The 17,259-nt window shown below is 44.8% G+C and overlaps 1 protein-coding gene across 2 annotated transcripts in view; it reads right to left on the bottom strand.

Annotated features, from left to right (window-relative positions):
* LOC147747399 (serine/threonine-protein kinase TNNI3K) overlaps positions 1 to 17,259 on the bottom strand; it is a 2,862,006-nt gene that overhangs the window by 1,928,925 nt on the left and 915,822 nt on the right. The gene's annotated exons all lie outside the window — the stretch shown is intronic.

Here is a 17,259-nt window from a genome sequence, read left to right as displayed (position 1 = left end):
TTTAAAAAAGGTTATTTAAATAAATACTTTTTTACTGAATACCTTTGATAAACCCTACATTTCTTAATTGATATTTTCTTATTTCTCTTTGCTGTGGTTCCTATTCTCGTTCTCCCTGTAGAGTACATAAAAATAGTATTGTATATATTACTTCTTTTCTATGTATTCTTAATGGACTACACAAGCTGTTACCAGAGAAGTGAGCAACCTCTAAGCACTACAACAAAACTTTCCTGACTTCTACAGAATAGAGATTGTAAAAATGTTTTTTTTATTGTGCTCCTTATTCTTCTTCTCCTGTGGAATACTATAAAGTCACAGTGTATATTTTAATACTGTGAACTAATAGTATTTCAGAGTTGGAGATCTATCTCTGCAACATACAATTACTACAGTTATTTCCATTGATAACTTACTACCTCACAGTTTGTAACACTGCTAATATTTTATAAAATAGTAGTCTTAAAAAAAGCTGTATACATAGTGCTTTATTTAATGTTTTGATGAACCGTACATTTTGAGGTAATATGACATAATTTATGTTTAATTGTTTTTTACTTGTTATAGTTCTTCTGACCTGAGATGATGTAGTGCGGGAGTGTTTCTTGTAGCACTTATTTTCTGCTTTATCTAAAAGTAACTGATGCCCTATTAACAAGAATATGGGGCAACACTTTTACAAACTATAGGCGACAAAAAAAGGAGGGTGTGGCCACGCTTAAGGGATATTTTATGAATTGCGTTTTTATTTGTCACCCCTCTGATTTTGTAGTGTGGGCTGGGCCTTGTTGCTCACAATGTTAAGTTAACATAGGCTTATTAAAAGTTTAAACACCATTTTACCTTTTTGCCGCTTTTGCACACAACACTGCATATAACTGTTGTTGTAAGTTAGGCTGCCTGAAATGCTTCACAGGAGAATGGCTTGTTTTCAGCATCCCTAGACAGACTCTAGTCTGCACACTGAGTTCTAAAGCCTCCAAGGTTATCATAACAAGGTAGCTGTTGTTCGGGCTGATTGGCTCACCTTTTAGCCATAACATATATGCAGCTGCAGCCAACGTGATTCTGGCGCCTTTAATATTGCACTGTAAGCATGATTTCAGACACTTAGAAGAAGCCCGTTTTTCTAGAGGGATAGAGAGCTTTTGCAGATCCTGATGTGATAAATCTTAGGGGTATGGGGTCCCCCAAACAAGCCTAAGATATATTTTATATTTTATAAAACATAGTTCCTAGGTAGAGAGGGTGATATACTAGGCGCTATAAGACATTTTTTCACCATCATTGTAATAGGATTTCTCCTTTTGTGTTTTATGGAATTGTAACAATGCTGATCATATTATTTCTAATCATATGTCTGCTTAAATTAGCAAAAATACTGCATCTTAGAGCACGTCGTTAAAATAAATATTTTAACCTTTCCCGTGTCTCTTTGTACTCCTGTTGTGGACTGGTATGAGAGTATAATGAAAGAATATTCTTGCTTCTGACCATTCCTGAGTATAACCTAAGTCACATGTTCTGGGTTGTCTAATCATTGGTTACCATGCTATAGGACGAAGAGCTAATGTGACACTGATGCTATCTGGTTAGGGTTTCTAGGCACTAAGGTGAGTTTTTGGTACACCAGAATTCACTGAGGTCCGGGGTCTCTGTGCACAGTTTTGTGTAGGAGCAGAATCCCTGCGACATGGCGCACCTAAAGTTGTGGTCTTATTTCGAGACTCTCAAGTAGTGCTTATATCAGTCCATGACCCCTTCACTATTGTTTCCGGTTGACAGTGTTGATGAATAAACCTACCTTTAGTAAAATAGGTCCCTTCAAGCTTGATGATTTGAAATGGTTTCTCTTTGAATTTCTACCCAGTTGTGCTACGTTATTTTGCATTGTTCTTTCTCTTCTGTGCCAAAATGGGTCACGTTGACATCCCGCAGCATAGTAGGATGGCGGTTTGCACTCATTAGCAGGCTTATAACGTCCCCTTGGAAGTGGTAGTGGTGGCAGTGGTTTTTGTTGTGAGTGCAGACATGGCTTACCCATTTGAGCTTTTCTACTCATGGGTTACGTTTCCTGCGGTAAATGCAGATACCAATTTGTTTCATGTTTACACTCACACTGCCGTGCCTATGGAGTACACTCCATATTGGACACATGAGATTCCCATTCCTGCTAGGCAGCACCGTATTTGGTTCGATGGTGCCCTTCCCCACTCTTTAACAGTGGTCAGATTAGGACCTTTGTCCATCCCAGGCGCTTTTTGGCATGTTTTGGCTAGATTTACCCCCCACCCCCGAGCCGGAACAGCTCCCGTTGCTGAAGTGAGGAGCCCTTATACCTCTGCTGTAGGGGTTATAAGGGCCTTGGTTCATTACATTTCACGCAACATGCAGGCTGGGGCCCCTGGTGTTGTTGCGCATCTAGTTGGGCCGAACGGGTTGAAGCTTAGTCCCGTTATGGTTAATGTGGTTATGGGCACAGGTCCCCAAGATAAGGATGAAATGCCTTTTTGGCTTGCCGGGAAATTTGACAACTGGAGGCAGTATTTCCTACTACAACTCCTGTGGAGAAACACAGGATCCTTACGATTAGTTTGCAGAAAGACTTAGGGTATGATTTTTGCGGCAGTCTATATGAGGTGCCTCGGCACACCGTCAATGGCTGTCCTACCCTCCGTCATTAAACGTGTTCAAGATGAGCACGGACCAGAGGCGGCTGTTGAATTGGGAATGAGACTCGTTGGAGTGTTTGACGTAGTTTCCGATCTCGTCCTTGCGAATGTTAAGGGAGATGCGGTAAGCTTCCTGGTGTCTAATGCTTTGCGCGACGTCCCCGATGCAGAGAAACCCCGTCAGTTGCCGAAAATTATTACAGCAGTATATAAGACCATTGGCGGTAATAGTTTGGGTGTTAAGCCTTTTGCCACACAAAAGCAAAAGCAAACTCAGGCGGCAAAGTCTGCCAAAGATAATCGCCCCTCAGGTCCTAAACAAATTTGGACTAAAAACAAAAAACAGGGGAAAAAGCAAAAGAAACAGGGGTCCCGTCCTGCCTCGCCAATACCTGTGTCTACTGAGCGCACTTATGAATTACACGACCGTGCTACGATTAAGTCACCTGATCCTTTCAGGTCCCTGAACAACATTCTGCTTGCTCTTTGCAGGATTCATCGGTCTCACCCACCAGTGGAGGAGACGGCGGTAGAGGAAGGGGTGCGAAGCAGGAGCAACCCCGCAAGACAGACGGTAAAGGTAAGCAGAACGACTCACCATGTCAGAGGCCCCACTTTCAGAAAAAGAAAGTTGCTGCTTTAACAGCACGATATGCCATGGATAGTAAGAACACAGCTTCAGAATCTGACATGGGCGCTGACGCGGTTGGACACCGCGGCGGAGATTACCATAGTTCGAAAAGCACTGCTTCTACTACTGAAGGTGACAGCAACTGACACATTTGTTGTAATTGAGGCAGCTGACACTATGGTGGCAACCCCTGAGAGACTTTTTAAAATTGGCCTATTAATTGAAGTTGACATACAACGTACTATAAAAGGGGTGTTGTGGGAGAATCTAACTACTACCTAGTTTTGCACACAGAGTGCCAAAGAAGCAGGCTCTGTAGTTTGCAGAAGATTGGGCTAAGGTGCTTGCACCAGCTTTGTACCATACTCACTGTGGATGGGACAAATTTTACACCAAGTCTGAGATACTATTGCGGTCTATGCTACAGCCTCAACCCCAATACCCCATGCAACGTGAGGTGAAAGCTCCTGTAGCAGAAATCCTTGAACAATTGGAATATCAAGGTGTGATTGAAACATGTATGTCTTTGATGAAAAACCCTCTTTTTACTGTGACTTAGCCTGATGGCTCGTACAGTTTGGTATTGGATTACCGGCACTTAAACTCCCATTGTCATATATGCACGGTACAAAATACCCACAGTTCTGCTCTTGTGGATAATCTTGTGCGAAAAAGGTTTAAGACCACACTTGACATATCCAATGGCTTCTTTGCCCACAACCTGTCCTCTATTAGTAGTCAATTGACAGCTTTTACCAGTGGTGGCAAACTGCGCCAATTCCGGCATTTGGCTATGGGTTATAAAAACAGTCCAGGCGTGTTTGCCGCCTGCATTGTCTCTCTGTTGGAGGGACTCGACGCAGATGCATGTTCGTATGTGGATGACATTTATCTCACAGACGACGAATTATGGCCGCATCAGTGTCGTGTTGACCGCATAATATGCCGATTTGCGGATTTTGGCTATAAATTCAACTTTGCAAAAAGTCACATTGCAGAGTACACAGTGTTTTTCCTGGGCTACGAGCTCAACAATGAAGGTCGAGGTTTGGCACCTCATTTTCTGGAGAAATGCGCCCAGCTGTGCGCTCCCACAACACTGAAAAAACGACAGTCTTTACTGGGCTTTTTAAGTTTCGGGTGTACTTACATTCCCGATTATGCCCAGCGTATCAAGTCTCGTTACGCTTTGGGACAACCAACGTTCTCCAAATCTTGCTGGCTGCCTGCACATTCAGCCATCTTGCAATCTTTGCACACTGATCTACTTGAATCTAAATTCCTATTGACTCGTGATAACTGCACTGTCAGAAAGTGCTCTTCAACAAACACAGCAGCAGAATGTCACAAGTTCCCAATTCCTTCCTGGAAGTCCCCTGACACACGAGTTTTAACGTAGTAGCCGAAAGAGCCCCACAGGGGAAAGGGGATGGGACAGAGAAGAGACCGCCACACTGCTTCTACTATTTCTTCTTGCTTCAGATAGCTTTTCTTGTCTTGCTTTTTTCCTTTCTTCTTAACTGGCTATTGGTAGAATCTCACTGTAACAAGAGCACAAGTTATCAATATCTCGTCTAACTCCTCTTATTTATTTCTATGTTCAACTTCTATTCAATTTACCTACCCAGCTCTAGCGTGGCCTTTGCTCCTCTTCCTTATTTTTCTCACAGCTATGACTTTTTTCTTCTGCTTGGTATGCAGTAACTAAATGTCCCTTTTATATTGCTATTCCAATATTATTTATTCTATTTCTTTCTTCTCTAGGTTTTTCACCTTTTCTGTCACAGCTGCCACTTTTAATGGGATTCTAGTTGTGGGTAAGTATTATCTTCACCTGATGCTTGAAGACATCTTTACTTGTTATTATTTAACCTTCTCTTTATTCAAATAAAAATAATCTTGCAGTTTTGCCCTGCCTCAAACAGATTAAGTGAAGTCCTTTGCTCAAGCTTCCTGAAATAATATTACTTGCCTAGTATCTCCCACATTTAACCTTCGAGTTATTTTTTCACTGTGGAGGATAACCAGCATTAACATCAGCTTGAAAATAAAAATAATACAAACTTGTGCTGACTCTAAATCTCTTCAAGCAGCTGCTTCAGTCAAGCGCTCACTCGAGAAATGGATGCAAATCTTCTTTCAAAAAATATCTACAACATGTTCTGACTCTTAGCTCTCCGAGCAGCTGCTTCTGTCAAGAACTTGCTCCCGGAAATGAATGCAAATCTTCTTTCAAAAATTATCTACAACTTGTTCTGACTCTTAGCACTCCAAGCAGCTGCTTCTATCAAGAGCTCGCTCCTGGCAAATGGATGCAAATCTTCTTTCAAAAACTACGCAGTCTCTATGCCTTCCGCTTTAGAAAAAAATACATTTGCACATACTTTCAGTTGAACAAAATACCGGAACAGTCTTACTTTACTCCTTCGAACTCCCGTAACATTAACCATTAATTCCTATGCTGAAACACGACAATGAATGCTCCTTAATTCCTTCTCTCATGGAGCGTCAAACTCGGGCTTCTTTTCCTCCTCAAAGCTCAGATGAAGTGCGCAACACCTCAGGTGTTTCACCTGCTTCCCTGTGATTGAGCCCCAATACTAGCATGCTAACCTGACCGTTAATCTCAGAACCTTTTGCCGCCATCTTGGTGTTGGGTCATGGTATGAATTTTGCTGCTACACATTTCTTTTTATTATTCCTGCCAACCTGAGTTAAGGCTACACTTACTGTCAGCCCTCTTTTGCCAATAGATCTTGTGGTCCTGACAGTACCCCCCCCCCTCTTCAAGGTGCTTCCTTCCATTCGGGGCTTGTTTGAAAATCTGTTATGAAACTCTCTTATTAGCTGAGGGGCATGTATCTCTGAAGATAGTTCCCTAGACCTCTCCTCAGGACCGTAACCCTTCTAATCTAACAGATAGTACATTTTCCCTTTCTGAATCCTAGAATCTAAAACCTGTTGTACTTCAAATTCTTCTCCTCTCTCAGTCTGAATGGGTTTTGGAGATTTGCTGATTTGTAATCCAGTAGTCATTTTCTTTAACAAGGAAACATGAAACACTGGATGTACTTGCAAAACCTTGGGTAATTTTAACTGATAATTCAAGGTACTTAATTTCTTCTCAGTTTGGTAAGGGCCGATGAAGCGTGGTTGCAGTTTAAAACCTCCCTTGAGTCTAAGATTTCTTGTGTTTAACCACACCTTATCTCCTACTTGTAACTCTGGTTCTTTCATTCTCTTCTTGTCTGCATAGAATTTATAGTTAGCCTTTGCCTTGGTTAAATTTTTTGTTGCTAAACTATGTACTCGAGTCATGTGTTCTACCAGATCTGTGATTGATGGAACATATACTTCCTGAAAATTTAATGAGTGATGTGGATGTCTTCCAGAATTTAAATAAAATGGTGTATAACCTGTGGAGGCATTCTTGGTGTTGTTGTGTGCAAACCCAGCTGCCCACAAATAGTCTGGCCAATCACCCTCTTGGTCTAATAAACTAAATCAAAGATACTGCTCTAATTCTTGATCAGTTCGTTCTGTCTGACCATCGGACTCAGGATGATAACTAGTAGTGTACCTATTTTCTAAATTCAACTTCTTAATGAATGCCTTCCAAAAATGGGACAAAAATTGAGAACCTCGATCTGACACCAATACCTTGAGAATACCATGTGCTCGAACAATGTGTTGACTAAAGGTACATGCTTGAGTTTTGGCTGTGGGCACACCTTTTAAAGGTATAAAATGTGCTATTTTTGTAAAAGCATCCACACATACCAGAATGGTATCAAACCCTTGATTAGAAGGTAAATCTACTATCAGGTCTAGTGTAACTGTATGCCATGGGAAGGGTGGTGTAGGTAAGGGTTGCAGTAACCCTTGTGGAGCTTGCCGCTCTGATTTTCCCCTTGCACAGATCTCACATGTGACTATATATTGACGCACACCCTTAATCATGTCTGGCCACCAAAAACGCCTTCTCACTAAATCTTCTGTTCTTGTGATTCCTTTATTTCCTGCTAGAATACTATCATGACACTCCTTTAATGCCTTTTGTTCCATTTCGAGCATGGGTAAAAATAGTGCTCCATGATGATAAGGTAATCCTCTTCGAATTTCTCATCTTGGATCCTCTTTTACCCAATTTGTCATTTCTTCTTCTGACATCACGCCTTGATCTTCTTCTTCTCTGGGAGTCTCTTGTAAAACTGCACCGATCACCTTTTCCACAGGTATTATAGTCTGATCTTGAATCTCTTCCATGACTGCTTCTGTGCCCAATCTGGATAAGGCATCAGCTTTACCATTCTGAGTACCTCGTCGACAAGTAATGACAAAATCATAATCAGCAAAGTATAACGACCAAGGCAAATGTCTTGGTGATAATGTTCTTGCAGACCTCAAGAATTTCAGATTCCTATGATCTGTGTAAACAGTGACTACATGCTTTGCACCCATTAAATAGTGCCTCCATTCTTTAAATGCATCCTTAATAGCTAACAACTCCTTTTCGGTGATGGTATAATTGACTTCAGCCGAAGTCAGTTTCCTGGAACGGAAAGCTACTGGATGCAATTGTCCTGTAGTTTTATGCCTCTGCGACAGCACTCCGCCCAGTGACAGGTTGGATGCATCGGTCTCCACAAAGAAGGATGCATCAATATTGGTGCTGTAGTGAAATCCTTTTTTAATTGGATGAATGGCTCCTCCCCTTCTTTTGTCCAATCAAATTGAACTCCCTTCTTCAATAATCTGTTGATAGGAATCAACTTTTTAGAAAAATTCCGAATAAATTTCCGATAGAAGTTAGCAAATCCGATGAAACTTTGTATTTCTTTTACTGTCTTTGGAGATTCCCGTTCTATCACTGCTTTCATTTGATTTTCATCCATAGTTATTCCTCCTGGTGTAAGTACAAACCCCAGAAACTCAACTATCGAAACATTGAAGGCACACTTCTCTAGTTTGACAAATAAACTGTTTTCTCGCAGTTTCTGCAGCACCTGCTTTACATTTTCTTCGTGTTCTTTCACAGTGTTTGAATAAATTAGTATATCGTCAATATATACTATGGCAGTTCGATCAATTTACTCCTTCAACACATCGTTAATAAAATGCTGAAAGGCAGCCGTAGCATTACTTAACCCTTATGGCATTACTTGATACTCATAGAGCCCATGCTTCGTTCTGAATGCAGTTTTCCACTCATCTCCTTCTCGAATTCTGACTAGATGATATGCCCCTCTCAAATCCAGTTTTGTGTAAACTTTCGCTCCTTTCACCTGATCCAGTAGCACTGAAATTAAGGGCAAAGGATAACAGTTTTTAATGGTTATTCGATTTTTTGCCCTATAGTCGATACAGAGTCTCAATTCACCACTCTTCTTGGGAATAAAAAAAAGGGGGGAAGAGACTGGAGACTGGGACGGTCTAATGAATCCATTCTCCAAATATTCCTCGAGATATGCCTTCAAATGTTCATTTTTCGCTCAGTCAAAGCATAAATTCTACTGCAGGGGAGATTTGACCCTAGTTCCAGATCGATTTTACAATCAAATTCTCTATGTGGAGGAAGTCTTTTGGCCTCCACTTCATTAAACACATCTTGAAACTCCTGATACTCTTCTGGCAGGGTTACTGTATTTATCACACAAATGGTTGTCTCATTTTCACTCAAATGATACACCAGTGATTTTTCAAATTCTCGCACACACTTCATATGACAATTTTGTTCACAATACTTGGAATTCAATGTTATAGATCGGGCCCCCCAATCTATGGTAGGATTATGCTCTGTGAGCCATGGGAGTCCCAATATTAAATGGAATTGCGGGGCATCGATTACATTGAATTGTAACGTTTCTATATGGCCTTCATCCGTTTCCAATTCCACAGGTTCTGTATGACTCACGATGGGTCCAGACGAGAGATTTGTACCATCAACTGCTTGTACTTCACTCTTCCCCTTCTTGATGGCACGCAGACCAATCTTGTCAGCAAACTTTAAATCACAAAAATTTCCCGTAGCACCTAAATCTTTCATCACGGTAACTAGTTCTAACACCTTGTCTCTAAAACGTATGGTCATCATTAACACCAAATGTGGAGATGCAAATTATAAAGTATTTTCCAGGGTATGTGTCTCCGGAGCTGTCTTACATTCTGCAACCACCAGTCCAACTCCAGCTACTGGTGGTGCAAAGCGTTTTCCGTCACCTTCATCGTAGGTTTCCTGGGGCAATTACAAACAAAATGTCCACTGCCTCCACTGTAGAGACATTGTTTAATGATGCGTCTTCTCTCCTTCTCTTCCTTAGAGAGAGGCCCCCAAATTGTTCCTATTTGCATGGGTTCTATTCCTCGTTTCGAGTCTGTTTCCTTGCTACCTTCATTTCTGGCTCTATCAATCTTGGCACACTGGGGCGATAATCTCTCCTTCTCTCCCCTTTTCGTTCGCTTTGGCGAAAGTCAATCTCTAAGCCCAGATCTATTAGTGCAGAGATTTCCGTGGGTCTATTTGCACTTCTGCCAATTCATCATTTAGCTCATCCTTTAAACCTCAATAGAACACCGCTGCTCGTTTATTCTCTGGCCATTCCGTTTCCACAACTAATTTATTAAACTTCTCCAGAAAAGCGACCAAATCTCTATGGCCCTGTCTTATTTCCAACAACTCATTGTCTGTGGCTTGTGAGACCCTTCGTCTGTCGAATATTCTGAGGAATTAATTTTTAAATTCTTCCAGATCATATAAAACTGGATCATTGTTGGTGACCAGAGGCATTGACCAAGACGCAGCGTCTCCACTTAAATAAGACAAAACGAATGCCACTCTAGATTGTGCATCTGGGAAAACTGCTGGCCGGCACATGAAATGCAGTGTACATTGTGTCAAGAACACCTGAGCCTTTTGGGGGTCTCCACTAAAGCTCTCAGGTGGTGCCAAAGGAATCACCTGGGAGAGTGAGTGTATAACTTGTGTGGTAATATTGGGTTGGGATATTGAAGTCTCACTAAGATTCTCTTCTGTGGAAGACGAATACTTAGTACTGGAAAAAAACACTAAATTACTCACTTTCAATGTTAATTCTGCTGTTTCTTTTCTAAGTTCTCTATTCTCTTGCCTAACTGATATTAATTCCCTCTGTATTCCTTCTAGTATATTTCCCAATTTCTTCAAATCCAACCCTTCCGCCATTCTGCTCAGGTTCTGAAATATTTCGTTGGCACTTCACTTTGTCAGAACGTGCTCTTCAACAAACACAGGAGCAGAATGTCGCAAGTTCCCAATTCTTTCCTAGAACTCCCCTGCCACACGCTTTTTTAACGTAGTAGCCGAAAGAGCCCCATGGGGGAAAGGGGATGGGACAGAGAAGAGACCGCCACACTGCTTCTACTCTTTCTTCTTGCTTCAGATGTCTTTTCTTGTCTTGCTTTTTTCCTTTCTTCTTAACTGGCTATTGGTAGAATCTCACTGTAACAAGAGCAAAAGTTATCAATATCTCTTCTAACTCCTCTAATTTATTTCTATGTTCAACTTCTATTCAATTTACCTACCCAGCTCTAGCGTGGCCTTTACTCCTCTTCCTTATTTTTCTCTCAGCTATGACTTTTTTCTTCTGCTTGGTATGCAGTAACGAAATGTAAGAAAACCTTTTTTGTCCCTTTTATATTGCTATTCTAATATTATTTATTCTATTTTTTTCTTCTCTAGGTTTCTCACCTTTTCTGTCACAGCTGCCACTTTTAATGGGATTCTAGTTGTGGGTAAGTATTATCTTCACCTGATGCTTGAAGACTTCTTTATTTGTTATTATTTAACCTTCTCTTTATTCGATTAAAAATAATCTTGCAGTTTTGCCCTGCCTCATATAGATTAAGTGAAGTACTTTGCTCAAGCTTTCTGAAATAATATTACTTGCCTAGTATCTCCCACATTTAACCTTCAAGTTATTTTTTCACTGTGGAGGATAACCAGTATTAACATCAGCTTGCAAATAAAAATAAATACAAACTTGTGCTGACTCTAAATCTCTCCGAGCAGCTGCTTCAGTCAGCGACGGCTCGTGGAGGGAGTTACGGTGGGGCAGGAGGGTGGGGAGGGGGAGGGGCAGGGTGGAGGTTGCTAAAAACCGGCATATGGATAATTGCAGGTAAGTAAACAATTTAATTAATAAAACGAATTTCGTAGTGCGCCTTGCATCGCAAAATGCAATGCAGTGCGAGCTACGAAATTCGTTTTATTAATTAAATTGTTTACTTACCTGCAATTATCCATATGCCGGTTTTTAGCAACCTCCACCCTGCCCCTCCCCCTCCCCACCCTCCTGCCCCACCGTAACTCCCTCCACGAGCCGTCGCTGGCTTCAGTCAAGTGTTCACTTGAGAAATGGATGCAAATCTTCTTTCAAAAAATATCTACAACTTGTTCTGACTCTTAGCTCTCCGAGCAGCTGCTTCTGTCAAGAGCTCGCTCCAGGAAATGGATGCAAATCTTCTTTCAAAAAATATCTACAACTTGTTCTGACTCTTAGCACTCCGAGCAGCTGCTTCTGTCAAGAGCTCGCTCCAGGAAATGAATGCAAATCTTCTTTCAAAAACTACGCAGTCTCTATGCCTTCTGCTTCAGAAAAAAATACATTTGCACATACTTTCAGTTGAACAAAATACCGGAACAGTCTTACTTTACTCCTTCGGAACCTCCGTAACATTAACCATTAATTCCTATGACGAAACATGACAACAAATGCTCCTTAATTCCTTCTCTCATGGAGCGTCAAACTCGGGTTTCTTTTCCTCCTCAAAGCTCAGATGAAGTCCGCAACGCCTCAGGTGTTTCACCTGCTTCCCTGTGATTGGGCCCCAACACTAGCGTGCTAATCTGCCCAATAATCTCAGAACCTTTTGCCGCCATCTTGGAAAGGGGCGACCACTCGGTCCCCCCGCACGTATGGCAGAGTACCACGATCCCCCCGGGAAGCCATCTTGGGCGGGAGGCGTGTCTCGGCTGGTATGCCCGAAGCGGCGTAGCCGGGGCGCGCTTTTTCCCGCCCTAGAGTGGGCTGGCCTAGACACTGACGCGGCTGGCCACGCCCTCGGGGCAGGCAGGGGCGGGTTTACGCCCGCCCTGAAGACGGATAAAAGGGGACGCAAGACCGGAAGGCATCCTCTTGTTCCTGTGCTCTGAAGCTGCACCTCCTCGCTGCACGTGAGCTCGAGACGGAACGAAGAGCCAATTTTGAGCGTTGTAATCCTTCTTTTTGTCTTGCAGATACTCTGTCGGAGAAATGCCCAAGAAAGGCGGAAAGAGAATGACGACTGAACAGATGCTTCGGGTCCTCATGAAGGAGATGACCGAGCTGAAGAAGCGGGTGGCGGAGAGAGAGGGGGAAGGGGGGCCGGAACGTCCTTCGGCTGGAGCAGCCCCAGGAGGGAGAGCCAAGAGGCCAAGAAGGGGGCCAGCTGGGGGAGACGTCCCGGTTCCCTGTACCCCGCTTGAAGCGCCAACCCCAGCACCCGTGGAGGGGAATCCGATTCCCGTGGTGGTCACCCCGGTGTCCAATGAGGATATGCCGCCCGAGCTGGCAGCACAACTTGCAGCGTGGTTGGGCGAAGGTAGTGAGGGCGCCACGGCTGTCGATGCGCAGGCGCTGATGAAGCAACTGCGTGAGAAACGGGAGGCAGCCAAGGTGTCCGCGCCGGCTGCAGTAATTGACAAGCCACAAGGGACGATTACGACCGCAGAGGCAGCGTCCGGTGCAGGTAAGCGGCCATTGCCGATTGCGAGGGATGAGTCAGCACCCTCTCGTAGAGAAAGGTTGGGTCAACATGTGCCTTTGGCGATTAAAGAGAAGATTTGGGCGGGGGAATATGTGAACATCTTCTCGTTGCTTGTTGATCATTATGAGGTGGAGCATGTTAAGGGCCAGAAAGACCTCATGCATCCGAGTGTTTGGCGCGCAAAAATGGCCGCCTTTAAAGTGAACGAAAATATTGGCAATTGGGGCAATGCATGGGGAATCTTTACGTCGATCTTGGGGGAACGTAGGCCCGAGTTGCTTGCCGAGTTGCCGACCTATCAGTCGCGAATCATGGGGTACTCAACATCATACCAGGGTAACCATTGGTTTTGCTACGATAATCTTTTTAGAAAGGCGAAAGAGCATAATAAAAGCTTAACCTGGGATTGTTACGATTCTTTGACATGGGATAAAATGAAGGAGACAGGAATGTTGAAAATGCCATTGGTGGGGAGTAATGTTGGCGAATCCTCCCGCCAATATGGGGGGACGCCCTTTCGTTCAGGTACGGGTACCGACGATTACTCGAGGCCTTCCGGCAATACAGGAAAAAAGGGGTTATGCTTTAATTTCAACAGAGGTAAATGTACTAGGCCCCAGGGATCGGGTAAATTTAAACATGAATGTAGTGGGTGCGGGTCGCCCCATCCTGAGTCCACGTGCAGAGCCAAAACGGGTGATAACGGGGGGAGAGGAGGCGCAAACAGGTCTAACATAGTCCGAGGGGCGCCTTTACCTACCCCGATTGATACCTTGGCGATGATTCCCTGGCTCAGTGAATACCCGGATCGTGCTTCTGCTGGGGTGCTGCGGAACGGATTCTCGTATGGTTTCCGCATCCCGGTAGGGGACTTTCAGGGTGTGGAGAAGTGTAAAAATCAACTGTCGGTCCTGCAGCATACGACCGTGGTACAAGATAAGATCCGGAAAGAGGTTACTCGAGGTCGGGTCGCCGGCCCGTTTAGTGTACCCCCGGTGCAGGATTTTGTTTGTTCTCCTTTAGGGGTGGTCCCCAAGAAGGACCCGGGTGAGTTCCGATTGATTCACAATTTATCAGCTCCACGTGGTTTTTCTGTAAACGATGCAATAGATCCGGAAGTATGTTCGGTGCGGTACGCATCCTTCGATGAGGCCGTAGCCATTTTGAATCGCCTGGGGCCCGGGGCGCTGATGGCAAAGTCAGATATCGAATCAGCGTTCCGATTGCTCCCGGTATACCCAGACGACCAGCGTCTCCTGGGTTTCATGTTTCAGGGTTATTATTACATGGATAGGTGTATGCCGATGGGGTGCTCTATATCTTGTGCCTATTTCGAGAAATTCAGTAGTTTTCTACAATGGGTCTTCACAAAGAAGACGGGTTTCCGACATGTAATGCATTACCTTGATGATTTTCTGTTCCTTGGGGCAGCCGGGGATCTTGAATGTGGCCGGGCCTTGGCTGAATTTTGTATGTTAATGAAGCAGTTTGGTGTGCCATTGGCACCAGGTAAGACGGTGGGTCCTGCGACTTGCCTCGAGTTTCTGGGGATCGAGTTAGACTCCAGTGAGGGTTGTTTTCGTTTGCCAGCTGACAAAGTGTTGAAGTTCAGGGCAGCCCTGCGAGTGTGTATAAATGGATCTAAAGTTACGCTGCATCAATTACAGCAGTTGGTGGGACAGTTAAATTTTGCCCTGAGGGTTATACCAATGGCCCGCCCCTTCTCCCGTTCAATTGCCCAAGCTATGGTCGGCTTAAAGGAGGGCCATCATCGCACGAGACTATCGGCTGAGGTCCGCCAGGACATGCGCATTTGGCTAGCATTCCTGGCGGACTTTAATGGTCGAGTCGTCTGGAACAAACCAGCCGTGTCCTCGGAAGAGCTGGGGCTATGGACAGATTCAGCAGGTAGCATAGGTTTTGGTGCCATCTTCGGCACAAAATGGTCGGCACAAAGGTGGCCGACATGGTGGCATGACAATGGTCTGACAAGTAATATTGCTTTCCTTGAACTTTTCCCCATTTTGGTGGCCCTGAGAACCTGGCCAGAAGGGTTCAAAGATCACTCTGTGATATTTTGGTCTGACAATATGACCGTGGTCGAGTGCATCAATAGCCAGGCTGCACGATGTAAACTGATTTTAAGACTGCTCAAAGAAATTGTGTTACTGTGTATGCAACTGAATGTGCTATTCAGAGCAAAACATGTCCCGGGGGTAATGAATCAGGCGGCTGATGCACTGTCTCGTTTTCATATGCAGGCTTTCTCGGGTTTCCTTCCCACAGCGGACCCAGAGCCGGCACCCTTTCCCGAAGCTCTCTGGTCTCTCGGTGCCCCGAACTTCGTCACCTCGTGGGAGAGAGTCTAGCACCAAGGACGAGGAAGGCATATGAAGGGGCGTTTCGGTCCTATTTAGCCTTTTTGGGGACCGATAGAGAGGGGCTTTGGGGCCACGAGGAATGGGTAGTGAATTTTCTGATGTCCTTACGTAGGGCTGGGAAATCAGTGGCTACGGCCCAGAGGCATCGTGCTGCCATTTCCTTTGTTGCCAGGGCTCATGGTATCCAGGACCCGGCAGCGTCTTTCGTGGTACGGAAAGCGCTGCGTGGGTGGCAACGCCTTGAGGGTCGCAGAGTAGATGAGAGGCGCCCGATAGGTTTGGATAGGTTGGCCCAGTTGTTGGCCACACTCCCTTCCACATGTTCATCTCAGTTTGAGACAGTGTTGTTCCGAGCCGCTTTTACGCTGGCATTTCATGGGGCGATGCGGGTAAGTGAACTAGTGGCAAGGAACAAACAGGATGTGACAGGGGGTTTGTGCCAGGAACACGTTCAGATCAGAGGAGAGACAATGACTGTCTCCTTTGTCAGGTCCAAGACCGATCAGGGTGGGATGGGTGACTGCATAATCATACGCAGGATTCCCGGGTCCTCCATGTGTCCGGTAAAGTGTTTAGATGATTACCTAGCACGAAGGGTGGCATCATGGGGGGGGACCTTGTTGAGACACGCGGACGCCACCCCACTGACGAAATTTCAGTTTCAGCGGGTGCTTGCGATGTCAATTGCCGCTGCGGGCTTGACCCCGGGCGAGTTTGGGACCCATTCCTTTCGGATAGGGGCTGCTACAGAAGCTACAGCTAGGGGTCTTAATGTTGAACAAGTAAAACGTGTGGGGCGTTGGTCCTCCAATTGTTATAAGAGGTATGTGCGGTTGCACATGTTATGAAGCTGTGATGATGTATTCACGCCTCTTGTTTTTGTTTGATTTTCAGTTGCGCAAGCCTACGAGGCGGGGCGGACTATGCAGTCGACCCAACACCGGGCCAGCGGTCAGACATCACTGGCTGTGACAAAGGAGGTGTGGGTCGTGGGCCACTCATACGTGAGGCGTGCCGCGGACGTATTCAAAGCAGGTGACATGATTCACGTAGCTGGGGAATACGGGTACAGGGTGTCCTTCTACGGAAGGGGCGGTCTCTGTATTGACCAGTTTCAAACATTTTTCGAGGGTTTGTTAGGGCGGACGAGGTCACCGCCGTCTATAGTCATAGTACATCTAGGGGGCAATGATTTAGTCACCACCGGTAGACGACTTCTCCTGGAGGCAATGCTTTCCACTGTAAGTTGGTTGGCGAGGAGAGTTCCGGGGTGCATAATTGCGTGGTCCCATATGATCCCACGAAAGGTATGGCGAGGGGCTATTTCTATTTCTGCTTTGAATCATTCTGTTAGAAAGCTTAATACAAAGTGAGTAGGTTGTTCCGTTCCAGGACATTGCATTCTATTTCGCATGGCTGTATTAATGATGACAGTATGTATTTGGGGGATGGTGTGCATTTGTCTCGGGTGGGGAATGAGTTACTCATAGGAGACTTTTTAGCATGGTTAAAAACGTTAAAACATGACCTTTAGGTAGGAGCTTTGTGGGGGGTCCGGATAGCCGGTCAACTATCCGGCCTGTGGCGGTAAGGTCATGATCGGTGAGCACTAATTGGAAGATCCCTATGAGTGGGCGTCACCCAACACGGATGGGAGCGCTCGGGAGAGGTGGCCATTGGCCCCTCAACGGGGAGGCGGTCCCTTCTAAGGATGGGTCGCCGAAAGAAAAGGAAAGGCGGTCAAGGCCCCTTCCTGTGTAGGAGGGGTTACAGCCCCCTCCTAGGGAATTTC

Source organism: Lissotriton vulgaris, chromosome 1_1 (assembly GCF_964263255.1).
Source record: "Lissotriton vulgaris chromosome 1_1, aLisVul1.2, whole genome shotgun sequence".
NCBI classification, from domain to species: domain Eukaryota; kingdom Metazoa; phylum Chordata; class Amphibia; order Caudata; family Salamandridae; genus Lissotriton; species Lissotriton vulgaris.
Note: the sequence above shows the minus strand (reverse complement) of the source record. Positions and strands in the feature narration are given on the sequence as shown.